At 36.3% G+C, this 22,024-nt stretch overlaps 1 pseudogene; it reads right to left on the reverse strand.

Annotated features, from left to right (window-relative positions):
* LOC109099151 overlaps positions 1-22,024 on the reverse strand; it is a 68,471-nt pseudogene that overhangs the window by 6,989 nt on the left and 39,458 nt on the right.

Consider the following 22,024-nt stretch of genomic DNA (forward strand, 5'->3'; position numbering starts at 1 on the left):
CTCTGGCTCTCAAACGAATCTCTACTGGAGTTAGACTCTGGCTTCAAACGAATCTCTACTGCGCAGACACTGGCTTCAAACGAATCTCTACTGCGCAGACTCTGGCTTCAAACGAATCTCTACTGCGCAGACTCTGGCTTCAAATGATGTCATTTATTCAAGATGGCAGCGGCCATACTGGGATGCTTTGGCTTTACTTTTCTATAGTGGAAGGAAGTGGAGACACGTCGTCCATCTTTTTTTTGGGTTTATGGTTGTTGAGTTGTTTTGTGTTTGATTTTCTTTTGTTGATTTAAGTGGAGATTTTGTAGGATTTTTCGAGAATGAGCTGCTTTAAATTGTAAATCATTTTGACTTTGAACTGTATATAAAGGTCAGAATGGATATGACACTCTTACCTGATTTGACTGAGTTCAGAGGATCATTTCCTCCACAACGCTGCGTGCTGATTGGTCCATGTCATCTTTAATGATGGAGAGGCAACGGCGTGCTAATGCTTGCTGTCGGCATCTTCCTGGACCATCAGCTCATCATACTAACATAAGGATTTTTTTGATGAATAGAAAGTTCACAAGAACAGCATTTATTTGAAATATTAAACTTATGTAAAACTATAAATATCTTTACTGTCACTATAGATCAATTTAATGCATCCTTGCTGAATGCAATATTTATTTTACATATATTTTATTGTTTTATTGATGATATAGGTATAGATAAAATAGTTTTATTGATGACATATAGTATTTTATTTATTTTTCAACAAGCACACTGTATTCTAGGATTGACTTCTCTATCAAGGATGCATGTGACGATGTCTTTGGCAAAAAATTATATATCAAAAGACAGAAATTAAAATAACTTCTGAAATGTGTCATGAACATGCCTTAAAAGGCTGCCTTTAAAGTCCGCTCATTAGGTTTGGGAACAGAGCACTGGAGGACAACTCATGTACCTGGTCATGGATCAGAAAGAGCTCAACGTCTCGGTATGCCGCTGTGTGTTTATACTTGACCACAAGTTCACTCCAGCGATGTTTCACCTAATAAGAAAGAGACAGATAGAAAGTGATTAAACAAGATGAAAGCAGCTCAAAAGCTAAATAATAACACTGAGCTCACTGGACGTCACCACCTGCAGAGTTCACACACATATGGGGAAATCTGGGAAAGCGCATGACTCTGTGGTTTTGTTATCAGTGTGTTTTGTGTTGAGGCAAGCACGTGTGCTGTGTTTATGTTCTATGTTCTCGCTCTCTCATGTACAAATGGAGGCTGTGTTAGTGCAGCAGAGCAGAGAGATCACAGACTGGCTCTGTCTCTCCCTCGTTCCCATTCCTGTTCTTGTTCTCTGCTGCCATTCAACTCTTTTTTTCCATGGTGACCTAACAACAGCAGCGCTGAAATGGCCCAAAACCTGACCTCATACACACATGGGAGATCTCATTACACTTTAGTTTCACTGGAACACCAAAACGGTTTAGGAGTGACAACTCTATTTAAAGGAATATTCCAGGTTCAGTACAGGCTCAATCAGCAGTAAACATGGCATTGTTTTAATTACTATAAAATAATTTCAACTTCTTCCTTGTTTTCTTTGAAAAAAAAAAAATGAAAAAAAAAATATTTTAATGTTTAAATATGGTCTCCATTTACTTCCATTGCTATTTTTTATTTATTTATTTTTTTTAGAAAATGGAGAAGTTGAAATGAGTGGTAATTAACATTGTCACAAATGCTTTTGATTATGCTAAAGTGAATCACTGGATTCAGGGGTTGGACATGATAGTTCTGCATCATCATAAGCATATTAGTGAGTTGAATTGAAATCTCTCGTTCCCATTTCATCTCTTTACACCTCTCTTTGGCTCCCCCACACGCGGCAGGGTTTTTATTAAAGCTGAATGGGTGGGAGCTCAGGGGGGCTGAATGTGGCAGGCAGTTTAATGATTAATAAAGTAAGATTGTGTGAGTCTGTGTACAAGTGTGTGAGAATGTTTGCTTTAAGACGAGGTGTGAAGTGACTCAGGAAAACAACAGGAAGCAGCGGCACTGCAAAGAGCCTTCCGGTCACAAATCACCATCTATTTATGAAACATGTTCAAATGTCACTGCGCTCACGAGGTATGAAGTTTTCTCGATCTCTCCCGCTGACACCATTAACTCCCTTCCGTCCTCACCTGCCCGCAAACTTTATCATTTCTGCTGATCACGCTTGTGTTTCTGGTTTTGTTCTTTCTCTTTCACGTGTCAGATGTTGTCATATATTATTTTAATCAACTGCTTTTCATGCAAAAGTGTGCCCACACATGATTTCTGTCTTCACTGTTCAGTCAGTTTTACTTCACATCTCAGTGCAGATAAAAAGATTAACACTTGCCAAGTGCTAAATGCTAAAAAAAAAGCTGATTTAGCAAGTAAATAAAACTTGACATAATACATTATTTAATTTACTTTTAATCTAGCATAAAACAAAGATACTGTACAAATGCTCTATTGAAAAAAGTCCCAGGGACTGTCACATATCTACTAACTTTCACCATTATACCTCTATATGAAATCTACGTGGGGACATATTCATAGATCATGAATCTTTGTGGCAACATGTTGTGAATTAATGAGGAACAATATGTTTTATGACAGGTACTTTTTATTTTCACCAATTGACTGGCTTGATTATTTATGATAATGCAAGTGGCCTGTGCTCTTTGCATCAAATGTGGAAAAACAACTAAGCTGTCAATCTTTTTCACCCTTATGCAGTCTATTTTTCAGAATTCATCGCTATCAGGGACATATACAGTTGCAATGAATAGAAAATGTAACTTTTAGTGAAAGTTGCATTAAGTGTTGAATTTTTTTCACCCTTATGCAGCTTTGTGAACTTGGGAACACACTTGTTTTAGTGAAAGAAAAAAAAAACAACACACACACACAGAATAAGAACAAAACCCTTTCCCGCTAGGGTCACAGAACTGCCTGGAGCCCACAAAAGCCACAGTGACAACAGCCACATACAGTACAAGAGAAAACACACAACAGTAATTAGCGGTATGGTGGCAAATCCTTCAGATTCACACACAGAAGAGCAGGCCTGGTGCGCGTCTGTCTAGACACAAACAGCAAGCAACCTGTGTGTATGGGAGAAAGGATCTCGCCTGGGGAATGGTAATAGTAGAGTTAATGATAATGCTGATCCACACTCCCACAACAGGAAGACATTTAGTTCTGTCAGACAGCCTGACCTACATTAACCTAACCTGAGGACACTTGAAGCATCCAAAAAACTTAATATGCATGTGACGAGTGGGGCGGGGATGAGAGCCGTGGGAACGGAGCGAGGCCGGTGGAGTGATAATGAGCATCACCTCGAGTCCCACGGAGGAGCTCCGGAAGGATAAAAGGAGGACCAGGCCTGGATTTTATTTTGTGTTTTGTTCTTGTTTGTGCGTGGCAGTCTGCCGCGAGGGGCTGTCGCGCTATTTTGTGTTTATTTTATTATTACATTTTTATTTAAATGTTTGCCGGTTCCCGCCTCCTTCTTCCCGTGATTAGAACGTTTGTTACAATGCACATAACATCAGGTAGCTCACTCATTAAAACTGTCAGAAAGAGAAAGGATTTAAGAGAGACTGTAGGTGGAGAAAAATTGCATTAATGATGATCCCAAGGCTTAAAGGGGTAGTTCATCCAATTACTAGCATTTCACTCTGTTTCTTGCACAAAACTTAAAACCCGCCATATGAACAGTATGAGATACTGATGTTTTTAAGTAATACATTTAAGTTTATTTACAACAATGCATCATAAAAATATAATACATATATATATATTTTAAGTTTATTTTATATAATTTGTTATATTATTATTTTATTTTTTATATATTATTTATTTTTTGATATATTATGTTTTTATTTATACACTATCATTCCATTTGATATATATAATGAATGTATCACGGTTTCTACAAAAATATTAAGTAGCACAACTTTTTTTTCAACATTTTTAATAGTAAGAAATGTTTCTTGAGCACCAAATCTGCATATTAGATTGATTTCTAAAGGATCATGTGACAATTTGAAGACAATTTGAAAAGTAGTGGCTGCTGAAAATTCAGCTTTATTAAATTGTAACAATATTATTGTTTTTCTGTATTTTTGATCAAATAAATCCAGTCTTGGATAGCATGAGACAGGTTTTTCGAAAAACTGGAAAAAAATGTGTCAAACATTACTTTCGATCATTAGTGTATATCATGGGCGTTGGAAGAAGAAAAAATGTGAGCGGGTGCTCCTCCAGAAAGTTTTACTGGACTAGATGCCATTTCCTGTATTCTGGTTCATTTTTAATTAAACAATTGCTTTTAAAGCCTAAAACAATTACCACACACCTGAGTTTGTTTCCCAACAATTAACACAGCAACAAAAGTCCAGTTGTTTTGAGCAAAAAAAATTATGTACTGTGTGCTATCTAACCAGCTAGTCAAGACAAAACATCAGATAACTGTAAGCGCTATAACAAAGTGTAATAGTAACTGTAATTCTATGCTGCACAAAGATTACATGATGCCATTGAAAGCAACAGGCAAACAAATGATGAACATTCATTTTAATATAAGCTTGTTTAGTGTCAATATGCGAGCACATAGTCAGAGCACATAGTCAGACACACAGAATAGTTTAATTTATATGGACTCTGAATGTGCATAGAGGAATGGATTTGACGAGGCAGCAGCATGGAAGTCAAGGCTGTAGCTAAAATGCAGAATGAAGTTTACTTTATTAGGGCATTCTCAAGTGGAATAGATTTGACTGAAGGCATCTGAAAGGTGAAAAGACATATGCACTAAATTAGAGTAAAAGTGGGTGGGTCCAATATCATTGGTCTTAAAAAATGGGTGGGTCTTTTCCCACCTACATACAATGGTTCCAACACCCATGGTGTATATATTTAATTACAATTTGTTCATTAACTTTTCAAATCTCTTGGCTTCTTAGAACTTGATAGCAAAGTGTCCACTGGTTTCACTTTTTAGAATTTCAGCAGATGCAATACATCATTCAGATTTTGTTAATTAACTGATTTTTCCATGCTGTGTATGTATGTACTACCAGACAGAGATTGTATGGAAAGAAGCAGCTTGGATATTCTGAAAAGGATTTCAACAGAACATAAAACGTTCATTTTTGAAAGCAAGATCATGCCTGATCACTATTGGCTGACCCCTGTGTGCTCACAGCACTGAAGTAGCATGCCATGAGCATCAGTGATTACACTCTGCATCTGTGGGAGTGTTTCTGTGTGCATGTACACGTATGCTTGCAGTAATAAATTGTGGAATGTCCCGTGTAATTACTGCATCTGTGGAGAGTGGGAGAGAGAGAGACGCAGACAGGCACACTGCAGCTGTCCTGCCTCAGGGGTCTCCCCAGGAATGCAGCTCAACTCTGATCCCATCTGCAGCTGCCGGGTCTATACGGGACACAGAGGAGGGCACACCGACACACATGCACGTAATTTCAATTAAGAAAACCCGTAACTATACATGCACAAGCTTATATCATGCACAAGCTAATATCCCAATACGTGCCTTTTAAAACAAGTTGCTTAAGCCATGTTGGACACATGGTGACATTATGTGCACATTGAGATTGATATAAAGATATGCCAGCCCTACATGGACTTCCTGATACAGCAGATGGCGGGACTACAGAGGCTCTGTCCAAACCAAATAAAAACCTCAGATCATTTATCACCAGTGATGCAATATTTCATAACATGTCAAGAGTGCAGCCCTTAACTGTTGTAGTGCTTGCGTGGGTCATGCCGCCCTGGGATGAGATCATTCCAGAAGTCCCTGTTTGAACTGCGAGTTTAATTACTGTTATTTGGTTAATGCTGATTGTGCTTTCTGATAGTTTTAATGTAGTGGTTACAGTTATTATGTCTCATTTATTAATAATTGTGTACAGCAATAGTTCCCACGCAAAATGTCCAGGTGCATATTTTTTCTCACACACATAATTCTCAATCTAATGTTTAGAGAAAAGGATTATTCTAAACAAGACAGGACGTCCCCGTGGTACTTAGCATAATACATGCCCAAATCAACATATAAGGGCTTTCTTCATCTGTACAGATGCAAACACATCCTTGCACTCTCTAAAGATGAGCTCTGAGTAGGCAAGAAGAGCAAAATCTTTATATAAAAACCAGGTGTGCTATTTTCAAAACCACTTTCAGTTTTACTTTATATATATATAAAATTGCTGTTAACTTAAAAAAATGACAAATTATGTTACAGCAAAGACTTTTACATTACACAAGGTTTCTTTATACTGTAAAAATAAGTTACTTTGAACTTTCTATTTATTCAAAGATTCCTGAAAAAAAATTTCAACTGTTGATTTCTGAAGGATCATGTGACACTGAAGACTGGAGTAATGATGCTGAAAATTCAGCTTTGCCATCACAAGAACATATTACATTTTAAAATATATTAAAATAGAAAGCAGTTATTTAAAAATATAATAATATTTCACAATTAATGTTTTACTATAATTTTATTAAATAAATGCAGTCTTGGTGAGCATAAGAGTCCTCCTTAAAAAAAAAAAAAAAAACTACTATAAAACCTTAACAACCCCAAAATATTGAATAGTAGTGTACATATTTAATTATAGACATTTTTCATTAACTTTTTATGTAGAACCAGATAAAGCTATACCTTGTAATTTTTTGCTACTCTGAAAAAAAAAATACTTACTTTAGGGTTATTTACTTTAAGAGTTACTTAGTTATTCAATTAATAATAATAATACATTCAGGTAGAAACTTTATCCTAAATTTAGAAAAAAAAATTAAGTGCAAACCTACTGATGAATCATAATTTTTCGTGTAAAAATGTTTGCGCACAGGTTTTATAAACAAATTCTTATGTTGTCAGTGTTTCATATTGTTTAGATTCCGATTCCAAAAATTATTTTCAGTTGAAACGGGTGCGATCTGACCTCTCATCAAGCAGCCCTTGTTATGATTCATGTGATTTTTTAGGAACACATCTAGACTTCTGATATGCCTTTTATCAGTCACTTTCTTCGTGGCTTGGTTGTCTGTGTGTGTGAACTTTGTGACCGACTGACCGACTTTGAGAGTAGCTGTGATACAATGTATTCTGTGTGCCTGACCGACAGATGGTATTCGCACTTACACACGCAATATACACGCACACGAGTCCTCACATGAAACAGCATACCACAACGCTTAGCCATCATGCTCTTGCTTGTGCTCGCATGAAATACACGGCACACATGACGCACCAAGTAGTGAGAGGTGCTATTCTCTCCTGATTGGCATGCTTAATCTGAGCGGAATCCATCCAAAATACTGTTAAAACACTTTAAAAATATGCAGGCTTCTGAAGTACTATATTGCGTAATGGAATGGATGCTGTACTGAAGGCGTATGTCCTAAAACCCATGTCCTAAATTTTACCTGATTGTATTCTTCACCATAGTGTCATAATAAAAATATTCTCTGATAGTGAAAGTGATAGTTTCAGCTGATTTATTTTAAATAAGGCAATTTAAAAAAAAACAAGTGGTGCTTGACTGTGCAAAACTACCACAATAAGATGCTGTAGGTGGCATGCCGTTGCTTAGGTGTCCTGAGTGTTTTTAGAATTCTGCTATGCGGTTGCTAGGTTGTTCTGGCTGGTTGCTAACATGGTTGCTTGAAGGGGCGGTCACACAGCTCTTTTTGTTTCATTGACTTACATTGATGTGTATGCGAATGTGTAAGACCAGAAATGCAAGCTTGTGTGAAAAGTTTTGCATTTCGCTGCGTTCCAAACTCTAACCTGCGAATTTGCATCACATGAAACCGTGTGACCAACAGCAGATGGATACGTCACAGCATGACTTCAGCTGAATTAAAAGAACATAAATTTAAAACTGCAGCGCTGCAGGAAAGTGAAGTAGATTGTATGTTTAAACATTTTAGATGTATTATTAATGAAAAGTTGAATTTTAAGTGTTTAAAAAGAGACACTTAAAAGATGCTGCAGAGCGTGACATCACGACTGTTGTAGTGTAGGCTGGAATAACACTACACGAATACTGGGAATCAGACACTTACAGACTTTGTAAACAGTTACAATGGAAAAACTGACGATCATACACTGAACGACTGATGATTATACATTACCAGACTTGTTCCGATCACAACAAACTCATGCAGAAATGTGCAGCTTGACGTGTGACAAATATCAAACATTGTTTGATGTTTTATGTCTTGTTAGTTTTTTGATTCTTAAGTTTGAAAATCAGAGTGTGTGACCATCATACACTATGTGATTTTTGATGAAATCTGTCAACTCAAATCTGAAGAGTGGCTCTGACGTTCGGCAACTAGCGTCAACTTCTCCAGCCTGTAAATTGGAGCAAAAATCGGAGAAAAAGTTGTGTAGTGTATTCCAGCCTTTATAGGTTCAGTTCAGTCAAAAATCCCATTCCTAGTTCTAAGTGATATTTTAATCTCTAGGTATGGTTCAGAACACTCCATCAATGCAAGTCTACAGGATGTTTCCACCCATTTTACTGTATGCCAGGTGAAAATTATAAGTCTGATCGCTTCACAGAAGTAAATAGCACACTTCTCTTCAACAAGCCACACACTTAGAGACATAATTCATGTCTGTAGACGAGCCATGACTAGTTGTATTAAATACTCAGGGTTAGGGGTTTGTTTAAATCCCTAACCCTTAGTGTAAGCAATATTAATGGCAATGCTTGCCTTTGCAAGCACCACTTATTATGAAATATCCAGTGATTCATTTCTTATGTGAGAACAACGCCCAGTGATGACCCACACAGACTGAGTGGCGCCGACCACACCTCTCAACTTTATTGTGACCTTAAAGCGATCTTCATGCAGCGCTAATAATTATGCACAGCTAATAAGGATTCAGGTCTATTTTAAAACATGAAAATTATGTGTCAGCAGCAATTCACAAAAGGAAAAACAAATGCTAAATGGCTACGGTGGTAAAAAAAAAAATGGCTAGCAGGGAAGAGAATTAAATCTGTCTGAAAGAAAAGATGACTGTCGGAGCCTGGGAGCCGCAGCAGAGAAAAGAAGCCAGAGAGCGGTTGGGACGGAGGGAGGGGCATGTGGTAGTAATAACCTGATTTATTTTTAGAGGGCTTTTTGTTTTTCCTGGAAGGTCTTGATGAAAACCTCCCATTGGGCCTTAGTTTGAAACTGACTGTGGTAGTCTGGGACTTACTGTGGTCACCATTTCCTACTATCTTACATCTTTCACGCTGCCAAATAGTGCTTCATTTCAAAAGAACGTTGTGGTAGGTCACTGCTGGCCTGCCAAATTTTGCTCCCAAACAGAAGCTGGCCTCCTCTGAATTGACTAAGAATCACAAAGCGGCCTAATTGGCTGCCGGGACAGTAATTGAATCAGGAGGCAAATACCACAGAGGTTAGCGTTTGGCTTGCGTGCACTTCTCAAAGAGTGCAGTGCTCGGCCTGAAACCCCTGTAAGTCTTAAGAAGAGAACTCTCCACATAATCTGATAGAAATCAGATACTGTAGCTTCACTTGTGCTCGTCTGATATGCCCAAGCAAGAGGCCGTTTCAGGGAATTCAAGTAGACATGATATTTTCGAAACCTCTCTATCTATACAGAATGATGAGATTACTTACAAATAAATGCATGCAACTTATTCAGTAGGGTAAAAGGATAAATGTCAGTGGTATTAGTGTTACAGTATACAAACTCTAGAATGAGAGCGCCATAAAATGATAAGACTGATGGATTGGTGTGGTTTCTTTAGCTGTGAACATAAGAGGTGTTGGTAGAGACATGACAAATGAGTTCAACCTGCCTCTAGTCAATATTTGAAAAGGTGTGGAGAGGAAAGAGCAAAAGAAATGAAGGTATTAAGAACACTTTGTGTGCAATACAATGAAAAATAATCATTCTTTTTTTCAAATTGTTCTCCTGAACACTCCGTGCCCAAACTTCTAAAAATGGTTACACATCTCTACATATTAAACTGGGATACAACAAACTATTACAATGAAAGGGATCAGCCTTCAACAACAATGAACTACTTACGACACTAATAGGCAATAATGTGAATGCGCTGAAGCTGTAAAATAGACGTTTTTAGTTTCCTGACTGTCTCAAGCAAGAATTCAATGTAATTGATGAGACCATAAACTAGTAGAAAGTCTCAGTAGAGATAAATATACATATGGCTAAGCAGTAGTGATGCTGGGAGCAGGTCTGGAGGTGAAGTAAACAGTTCAATGCGGCGGTGTGTGGTGGAAATATATGTAGGAGGGTTAGTTACCTCAGCATCCTGGGCCTGTAGGTTATTAGTGGTCTTAAGGAGTCTCAGCGTGGACAGACTCAGCTTTGGCTCCTCTAGAAGAAACTCAGAATAACCAGCTGCTCTGGACTCAACTGAAACATAATAACAAAAGGTTTATAAATAATTTCATACAGCTAACATATACAAAATTGTATATATGTTATATGAGCAGAGTGAAGACATTTATAATGTTACAAAAGTTTTCTACTTCAAATAATTGTTGTTTTGAACTTTCTATTTATCAATGAAACCCGAGATAAATGTTATACCCGAGATAAGGGTTTCCAGAAAAAAGCAAAACAACTGTTTTCAAAATTGAGAACAATAAGATATTTTTCTTGAGCACCAAAATGATTTCTGAAGGATAATGTGTCAGTGAAGACTGGAGTAATGGCTGCTGAAAATTCAGCTTTGTCATCACAGGAATAAATTACATTTAAAAAATATATATATTTGTAAATTAAATTGTAATAATATTTTACAATATTTCTGTTTTTACTGTCTTTTTAAATAAATGCAGCCTTGGTACACATAGGAGAACCCTCTTTTAAAAACATAAAAAAAAATCTTAACAATTTTGAACAGTAGTTTAAACAGTACATATTCTTTTATATTTGTTTTCTAAAATTTACAATTTTTAACTGCAAATCAGTAAATAATAAAGTGTCAAGTTGAATAAAAAAAAATCATAATTTTTTTGGTTCAACTTGACACCCAAATTTTTAAAACAATAATACTTTGGGGAAGTCATGGCCTAATGGTTAGAGAGTTTGACTCCTAACCCTAAGGTTGTTGTTTTGTTTATTTGTATTGATATATATGTATTGTTGTGCAATTGAGCAAGGCACCGAACCCCCAACTGCATAAATGGCTGCCCACTGCTCCGTGTGTGTGTGTGTGTGTGTGTGTGTGTGTGTGCGTGTGCGCGCGCGCGTGCGTGTTCACTGCTGTGTGTGTGCACTTTGGATGGGTTAAATTCAGAGCACGAATTCTAAGTATGGGTCACCATACTTGGCTGTATGTCATGTCACTTTCACTTTCATTTATTTGCTTAAATTAATTTAGCATGCTTGATTTCCAGTGTGGTTTTTTTTTTTTTTTTTTTACAGCTCATAATTTAAATAAGACACAATCTGACATGCAGCCTAAGGCTCAAAAAAGCCACACCACAAAATTATTTACAGGCTTCAAAATACAATCAAAAATAACAACCATGATGGCATTTTCAGAAGTTCGAATAAGACATCAATACTGTGTATTGTGACATCAATACAGGAAAAGAGAAGCTCAAGCAAGAGCTTGGAGTGGGAAGAGCATTCCAGCGAGGTAGAACAAGAGTGAGAGAAAATAACATATTGTGCATATTAAACCTCCCTCTCTTAAAAGAGCTCCTCTGATAATCGTCAGAATAAGATTAAAATCATATTTCTCTCTCTTCTCGAAAAAGCAAAGTCTGCATAATGGTTTCTAGAGTATAGACAGCTAATGGAGGGAAGGAATGCTTTGGGATTTGAGCGCTGGAAAGATGCTTTAAAGTCTCATCTTGCAGTATGGAAATCAGGCCTAAACCAATTATTGCATGAAATGGCTATATTTACAGGGGATTATGTTTCTTTTTTAATTCTTAGTCTGCTTACTCTCGTTTTAACCCATTCTTCAGTCACTAGAATGTAACATTCAAGATGTAAGAAACCGTACAAAGAAACAAGTCACAACAGTTCCAGACAGGTAGAAATGAAAAGTCTCATGTTCAGATTATCAAAAAAATGTGCTGCCCTTTGAAATTAACGACAGAAATTATGAGTCATCCTCATAACGCATCCCGACAAACATTTATAAAGTCACAACATGAGTCACAGCGAAATAATCAAGAATATCACTGACCTGACAGCATGCTTATATTATTTGCTGGTGCGTGTAAGAACGAAGACAGAGAAGGAAATTCTGTCCTGCTGCTTTTATCTCAAGTCAAAAACCCATCAAAATTTATGGGAAAAAAAGTTTGCAGCTGTGGTTGACAGAAATTCACTGTAAAATACAGTGATAATATTTCTGTCATTGGTGTCTGCATATTTTACACTTTATAATGATTCATCTCATTACTGATGTAATATTAATATACCACTCTACTTGAACTATTAATATACCTTTCATATCTTAAAAAAGGAATGATAACTACCATAATAACACAAGCAAAAGACCATAGAATTAATTAAGGTTAAGCAAAATTGGCCTTAATATAAATATGATACTAAAATAAAGCAATAAACATGAACAACTGAAATTTCACTAAACAATCAAAATATATATCTAAAATACTTTTACATATAAATTTTATTTGTTTAGTAAATATAGTAAAAATAAATTAGTTTTTTGTTGAATATAAAATATAAACATAACTGTATATAATATATAAGGTTTTTATATATTGTTAAACATGATTGGTAATTATATAAATTATAAATACAAAAACTATACAAATATAAAGCACATTTTCTACATTATTTTGCAGGGGAAAAAAGTTCCATCAAATCTAGCAGAATTTTTACTATATGGTAAAGTAACTTTTACTTTTAAGAATTAAAAGATTTTTTTTAGATTTTTAGCATTTCTGACTGATGTGACGTCAGACTGATGTGGCTGTAGATGGAGAGAGAAACAGGAAAAGGGAAATGATGGAGTGAGCAAGGGACATGTAGACAGAAAGCGAGAGAGAGCTGGCAGAAAGAGTGATGTGGTAGGAGATGGGTGTTGGCAGGCCTGCTATTATTACTCCATTATCACATCAGGATCTGTAGAGCAGTGATGCACAGTCTCCTCCCTCCTGTGCCACTTCCCTTTCTCAGTTCGGCCAAACCCGCACACACACCGCTGCTTAGCCTGGGACATCTCTCATTCTCAGCTCTTGCTGTATTAAATTAGTTACACTTTAATATGGTGAATAAAGTTAATAACAATCATTATAATTAGCATTTTCAAATCACTACTCATGGATGCAACTTTATCAACAACTTGATTCTTTGAAATATCCTTCCCTAAAATGGTTAGGAAATGTAATGCTGCACCCCGCCTAACCAAAATAAGAACTATATTTGTCTACATTACTGAAAGAGGGAACTATTTCACTCTTGACTGCTCTGTGGCAATTCAAGGCCTTAAAAGAATCAGAACCTAGGACAAAATAACTGTGTCAAATAAAAGCAAAATTACAGGAATTTGACCGTGAGAAACCCAATAAAGTCATCACGCTCTGAAGAATAAGTGGCAAGGGTCAACTGTTTTCCCGCTCAAATCCGCTGTGAAGAATTAATGTGGTGGAAAGCAAAGACTTCTCACTTTCGGCTGATAAGCGGGTGCGTTGCCGCCTCAGTCTCCGCTCTGTCATTAAGAGCCATTGAAGGGCCCACCCAAGATCATCGGATCCGCCGCCTTTGAAAGACGAGAGGAATTTAAAGTCATAAAAGATAGAGGGGAGACGAAAGCCCTCCTCCACACTCAATTTGCCTCTGGGAATGGCAATTGTTTCGGGATGGCAATAAAAACGTTTCCACACAGGGAACAAACAGCCCCGCTGTGCCCAAGTCCACTCCTCTTGTCAAAAACAGGGCAGAAAAGAAAGTGAGGTGAGGAGCTATCCGGGGGAACACCCTCTCACAATACATCACTCTGTAAAAAGCCAAACAGGGTTTTCCATCACTTGGTTGGACCCAAGGAGCAATTTGAAGACTGGATTTTGGTGTCAAGAAGGTTTTTGACTGTTTTTGGGTCATTTTTTTTTTTTTGTCCTATCAATTAGTTTATTCAAAAATACATACATACAATGACTTGAATACAGCATGTTTTTAACTAGATTTTAATAATAATATTAATTCTTAAAGGGGTCATATGACGTTGCTAAAAAGAACATTATTTTGTATATTTGGTGTAATGCAATGTGTTTATGTGGTTTAAGGTTAAAAAAACCACATTATTTTCCATATAATGTACACTATTGTTTCTACTCTATGCCCCGCTTTTTACAAAGCTCATCATTCTGCAAAAGTGAGGTGTGCTCTGATTGGTCAGCTATCCAGTGTGTTGTGATTGGTTTAATACCTCAAGCGTGTGACAGAAATGTTACACCCCTTAACACTGTGATACCATCTGCCAGCACGGCAAGACTCAGTCCAGCTACTCTGCTCGTGCACATCCCGTCATCGGTTCTCTTTTAGAAGTTCAGTCAATGTACTGTTAGGAGTAGGGCAGTTTCATTTTTTTTAATATTTTATGATTTTTATGTAGTAATTAAGGCGTGTTCCCTGATTAGCGCTAAATCGCCATCACCTGCTTTCAAATGGAGCGCCATTTAATAGACAGAGCCGTAGTTCACTGACAAGGTACGCAATATGGCGTTCATTATCGAAGATGAATCGCGATTTAGCGCTAATCAGGGAACCGGCTTTACTGACTAGATACGCATGATCATATCATTCGATATATCTCCCAGCCCTAGTTAGGAGTAACTGAATAACTCTGGATATTGGTTTATATTGTGTCAGAGGGAGTGTCAGGCATGTTTATAAACCGAATAACTTAAGTAATTTGTGTATTAGTGCGTACTGAAGACACAAACCGTTTAAAATGATTCAGTTGATTTTGTGAACTGGTTTGACCGGTTCACTAAGAAGATCCGGTTAAATAGAACGATTCATTCGCGATCTGGACATCACTAGATGAGACAAAACCAATAAAACCCATAACAAAGGCATTTGGGGACATAATTATTGATTATAATGACTTATACTGTCTTTTTACACGTACCGTGCCGCGTAAACATAACACCATGTCTGCATTTGTGATCGGAGAAACAACAAATAACAAGCCTACTCTACACTGCTCAAAACTCGCATTTGAATCATCAGTGGCAAATTATTTAAATATAAAAAACGTACTTACAGGCTGTGAGTCAGAAGTGCCAGACTGTTCTTGCAAAGTTGGAACTGCCCAACTTTATAGAAACAGCCTTTGTGCCACAGATGCATTGTATGCTACTGTTTCAGGAAACAGTCCTCATCCTCCATAAAATGCACTGCACATATCTGAAGATTTGGGTTGAACTGTTCTGGAACAGTGTTGAAATACAACTTAACCACTGATTTTTAGTCATGTCCTCTTTTAGAAGGTCAAACAAAGTAGCTTCACTTTCACAATGAAACACACAGTGACTCCACAACATGGCATCTGCAGCAACAGTGAGAATAAAAGTTAAACCTTCTTTCTTTGCGTGAACATTTGGGTGGCATTATGCAAATCTTCCCACATACTGAAGTAGACATGTGGGGGTGTGTTAGAACGAGCTGTTTTAGGAGGGTGTGGTTGACTCTTAACTTTTATAAAGAATATCTCTTTGAGACTTTAGTCTTTGCAACTTTACAGATCTTCTTTATGCACCAAGAGCTTGTAACACTATAAAGAGAAAAGAAAATTTAAATTGCATCATATGACCCCTTTAATCTTAAAAGGTTTAGTGTAATCTTTTATAATCATTTCTTAGAAAAACTATCTTAAAAAAATCTCATGTGATTATCAAAGTCATGTGGTGTGACTAACATGCAGAAAAAACCATAAAACAGGAAATGATATCATGATATGATTTACCCTCATGACTGTGTGTCAGTAAGTCTTAAAATATGAGAATATTTTCAGACAATATATTGACAATGTATTCAGATATTAGACAAAGCAAGGTTAGTTCACAATGCAAAATATCGTGGTGGAACACCCCAAATATAATGGCATTTATAAATTAATAATTTTTTTATATAATGATTGAGATGTACTGTATACCTTTTTCCAGTTTCACAGGATGGGTCCATTACATGACATTTAGAGTCATTAAATATAAACTTTAGGTTTCAAAACTATTGAACAAATAATATACTTCTAAGAACTTAGAACCTGTGTTTTAAAATACATTTGCAACATATTTTTACCATTCATCATCGACCCTTGTAATACTGTACATAAGAGTGCCTGCACTCCAGACAGCAGGAAGCAAAGATGAACATCACTTCTAGAACAAATACACACAGATGGAACACAACAAAGTGGATATTTGCTGAGATCACAAGCTAGAAAACACTTGTGTGATAATGTCTACAAGGCTTTCATCACTTGCTCAAGGCTTGATTATTTTCCGACCCCGAATTCATTATTTTGTCATTTGGGCCAAATCAAACAGAAAACCCAAACATTTATCATTCAGCATGAACACACTTGCCTCTGTGACCCATATGGATGTCCCGTCCACTGTAAGACTCCCTCCACGAGCACAGCTCCACACATGCAGTCACTCTGCGCCGAGTGTGTGTTTGGTTTTCCGCTGCCTTTTCATTTCTCTCCACATGAAAGACTCTTTTCATGCAGTGGCCATTAAAGCCATGGAAAAGTTAGCAGCACGCAAATAAACAGAGTAAGGAGCTTAATGAAAAATGATGTACTTTTAAATCAAGAGAGCTTTCCTTTGCCTTAATTCATCTCAATCGACTCTGTTTTAGTCATTGGTAAAGTATCCCACCACTTCTAACAGAGTAATCTTAATAAAATGCTTGATCGTCTCCAAAAACCCCTTTCAATGAAAGTAAAAAAAAACATTCTCCTATAAGGGGGGGGGGGGGGGGAAACATGCAAGAGGACTCAATGCTTTGAGACGAAGTACAGTGACTCATAGGTGCTGAGATTATGTTTCTGTTTGTTGAAAGTGAAAGAGGGCTCACACACACACAGACACACCCTGTCACCGTTATTTCTACACAAGCTACAGACAAACCAATGCTTGCATCTACAGGGAGAGTTCAGCCAAAACTTAAAGTTCTGTCATTATTTACTCAGCACTATGTTACTCCAAACCTGTATGACTTTCTTTTGTGGAACACAAAAGGTGGGTTTTTGAAGAATATCTCTTTCAATATAAAGAAAGTGAATGGGGACTTGGGCTGTCAAGCTGCGAAATGACAAAAAGCACCATAAAGTATCATAAAAGAGGTCCATTCAACTCATGCTCCATATTTCATGTCTTCTGAAGCTATACGATAACTTCTGTTGTGTCTATTGTATGTGCCTTTAGGTCCTTTTTTAGGCTTGAAAGCTTTAGTCCTATTCATTGTAACAGTATATGGAAACATACAAGCAGCAAATGCAATATTCAACATTTCTCTTTTTTTTTTTTTTTGTTCAGCAGAGTTGTACAAGTTTTTAACAACATAACGGTTAGTAATTAAAGACAGAATTTTCATTTATGAGCTATTGCTTTAGATGCCTTTGCAAACACCTACAGTACCATCAAAAAGAAGCAACTTTGGTACTTTGGTTCAAACAGGGACTGAAATATGGCAGTGTGTGTTATCCTGTACATGGGGAAATTCCCTTCAATTAGACTAACAATGTTCTGACACAAAGTTTTACATTCATTCAGACTGAGTGACAGTTTGGAGAAAAATCACATAGGAAACGAGTGACATGTTCCACAAACACAGGAAAAAGGCCACATGTTCTTTCACCTTTTGTTCACTCAGTGTGTGTGTTTCAAATGTGCCTGGAATATGGATCTAAAATAAAATTCTAAAAATACGCTTTAAGTCAGGTGGATTGTGCTGTTAGGAATTTTTATTTATTTTATTTTTTTGCTGACAAAATTTCCCCATAAATGGTAGTTGACAAACAACATGAACTTAATCTCAAAATTTAGGGAAAATACAAGGTTTAGGTACTGTAAAGGTCAACTTTTAGTTTCAGTTTTTAACCATTTTAATTTAAACCATTTACATTCTTAGCAGTTTACTTGTCTCGTCTCAAGAGACAAATGGATTTTTAAAAATACAAATATTCAATGTAATTTCTCAAATAAAATTAGTTTAAACGACTTGCATAATATAGAAAGAAATACAAAAAAATGTTTTAACAGTTCACACTGCTGTCACTGCTTGACATTTTGTTTTACAAAAACATTAGCAATTTGACAAAATGCTAGCGAATGTGTTATTTCCACAGAAATTTAGAAATACTGATTTACTGACTCCTTGCACTTGACATTTCACTTGTTGCATAGCGTTAGCAAATTTTCAGCAACATGGAATGATATTTACTTGTCTTTTCATGATGAACAGTTAAGTGTTCAAATGACTCCCTAGGTGTCACCATTTTAAGTGACATTTAAGACATTTAATTTGTTTGATAACAGGTAATGTGTCATACTCTCCTGTTCAAAAGTTTGAGGTTGGTAAGATTTTTTTGATGTTTTTGAAAGAAGTCTCTTATGCTCACCAGGGCTGTATTTATTTGATCAAGAATAAGGTAAAATTGAAATATTATACTGTAAAATCTGTGAAATAGTATTACAATTAAAATAGCTGTTTTCTATTTCAGTGTATTATAAAATATAATTTATTCCTGTGATAGCAAAGCTGAAGTGAATCTTCACTGAAGAAACAATGTTAAAGTCTTTGGAAAATCTTTGATTGGCAGTGTATTTACTTATCACTACGAAAGACATGATTTGTGGCTCTAATATTTTCTTTAAATAAGTAATGAGATAAGAATTGTGTGTTATTTGTCAAAACTGCTCACTCTGCTCCCATCTGGAGCCCCTGTATCCTGCTATTGTTAATGCAACAGGAGGAATATTAAATTAGAAATCTAAAACTGTAAACATTCACTTCACATTGGCTGATGTCTTCTACAGGAACGACTTCACTCCAACATCTGGAAATGAACTTTAATTACAAGTCCCAAATCTCAGAGATTACTGTAAATATCCTCTCACTAAGTACTGAGAAGCTTCTTCACCAAGCTTAAAAAGTGTTGAATGAGGCTAGAAATGTTGAAGGACACAAGTGAACTGATGAAGGACAAAGCAAAGCGAAGCGTTCAGTATAAAAGTACAGTTAAATGGATGCATAAAAACCTGGAGACAGCCTAGTGTGCTGATGCAGATTTCTCAAAGAGTAGTTTCACTTTCATCTGCCGCCACATTCAAGGAAAACCTTGGAAACAGAGATGTGCTCCCTCTTTGAAACCTCAAGCATTGGGTCCCCTCGAACCTTTGCCCTGTGGAGGGTCTTGTGTGGAAGAATGTACACATTCACTGTTATTCTTGCACAAGAGACTGTGCCTAAGTGGCATTATTAAAACACAGAGTGTGATTTCTGTGGCAGTTTTACTGCTTCTGGGCTTTTTATGCTGTCTGACCACAGCCTCGTAAAACCACACTCCGCCATTGACAGACGGCACAACACCAAGCCTGGGGTACTTGGGTTACACTTGCTTTTTTACCCTGTGTCTTTCTCTCAATTATTGTCTTTATCAGAGCTTTTTTTTTTTGTCCCACCATTAACTTTGCCTCAGGGTAGACATCCAAAACAGTCTAAGCCCTTTGACTTTGAACGTGGTAGATCTCAGGGTATCTACGCTGTTGCAGGATGATAAATGATGACATATGACACATGGCAGTAAACACACATTGGCTCTGTATTTCAGGTGATATAAGCCTCTTAGTTTCAGTGGCATCGGGGTTCACTCGTCACCACGGGGAAGGCAAGACTTCTGTGAATTATAGATCATATGAGGGAGGGTCTGCCCTTTATAAAAGCAGCACTGACTGTGATTGTGTGTCAGGAGCACCTACACCCAATACACTAGAAAAAAAAAATCAGTATTTTGTCTTGTTTTCCAGTAGAATAAGATAAATGTAATTCATTTAATTCAGTTTCGTAAGTCTAACTAAAAATTTTAAGTTTTACACTTAAGAAAAAATACTTTTCCAAACAATTTTAATTTAAGGTTCATGGCATCATAAATAAACAGCTCACTATATATATATATATTTTTTTTTTTTTCTGAAAAGAGAATCCTTGCCAGTAAATCAGTTTTGTTGTAGTACTAGAAAAATTTATTTGTATCAATCCAAGCTTCAAACACTCCTAATTCCAACAGGGTTTTTTTAGGCTTTTGTCTGTTTTATCGGGTAGATATCAGGGATGTGCCTGAATAGTGAATCCGAATTTGGAAAGGCATAGAAGACGAGTAATGTGTTCTACGGAAGCCCTAAAGGGAATAAATACAAGAAAAAACATATTTCAGTGCTTTCTCTCGCAAGTAATTAAAGACTCTTTGACATGAGCTCCTTCTCTAGTCTCAGATTATGTTCTCTGTGAGCCAGTCCATCATAAGACAGGAAAGTACAGACAGATCCATACGCACATGTGAATAAACAAGCAGACTGCACCAGACAGCAAGTCGATGAGACGTCAATTAGTGAAACAGATACATCTGTTTTCCCAACATTAGCTCATGTGTACTAAAAAGATCTCGACATGAGACATGGTGGAGTTAATAGAGGGGAATCAGTCGCAGAGATGGAAATAGTAGGCACAAAGACGTGACGTGAAAGCCCACAAATTTCCACAGCCTCTTTGTCATATGTCAAAATCTGTTTCCTACAATGCATCATCACCTAAAGATGAAGTGTATAATTTCTATACAAACAGTGGCACCAAAATCTCTTTGTTAGAGAAAAAACCCTCACATATTAAATGTATTGACCCTTTACATCTTTCACCAGCTCATAAAATCCCTCTTAGTGCCACTTTACAGTAACACCTCTGTCCCTATGGACGTATAGAGCTCAATGTATGTTGGCGCAGTGTAATCATAAGTCCTCCTTCCCCCCTCTTGTGTCCAGCAGCTGAAAAAACAAACATGCCATAGATGTACTACCTCTAGATACCATGCATTTAAAAGGTCTATTATGTTTTACTACAGCTGTCCTAACAAGAAAGGTTACATTGACCTTGTCCTTCTAATACAGAGAATACCCAGCATGTCTCTTGAAAGGTAATATGAAACAATTGTCTATGGGATCTGTTAGTGATTCTGACACCCCAAAGAAAGTGTCACTACTTGTGCATCCTCACCTACCATCTTGCCTAGTTTGAGCACTTTGCAACTTTAATCTAATGTGTTATCATCCACACATTAGTGTTCACTAAACCCAGAGGTCTAATCCATGAAATCAATTACAGTAAGGTTCAATTGGTTAATAATAGTTAACTCTTTAGGTGTTATGAACTAACAATGAACAAAATTTTTATAGCAATTATTAATTATTAATCTAGTAATACATTTTTTATATTTTAAGTTAACATTAAATTAATATTAATGTATTACAAACAGTGTGGTACTGTTAACTAAAACTAATACTATTAAAAACATTTTCAGTAATTAAAATAAAACTGAAATAAATATATAAATATTAGATGAAAAACTTAAACATAAAAAAATGAAAATGAAAAACTAAAATGCTGCATTGGCAATTACCTGAAATTAAAGTAAATTAAAACTATTTAGAAATATTTAAAAAAACTAATGGAAATGACAAAAGCACAAAATTACTAAAACATAAACTGAATAAAAATATTTTTGTTTAAAAATAAAAATAAAATAACACTGGTGATCAAAGAACATGAATGTACAACAAATGAACAACATTTATAAATCAAAATGAACCTAGATTAATGAATGCCATAATATTTTTTGAAGCTTACTGCAATGAACTTTAAAATGTGAAACTGTACAGTTGTTACTTTAAATGTGATGTCCGTA

Source organism: Cyprinus carpio, chromosome A8 (genome assembly GCF_018340385.1).
Source record: "Cyprinus carpio isolate SPL01 chromosome A8, ASM1834038v1, whole genome shotgun sequence".
NCBI classification, from domain to species: domain Eukaryota; kingdom Metazoa; phylum Chordata; class Actinopteri; order Cypriniformes; family Cyprinidae; genus Cyprinus; species Cyprinus carpio.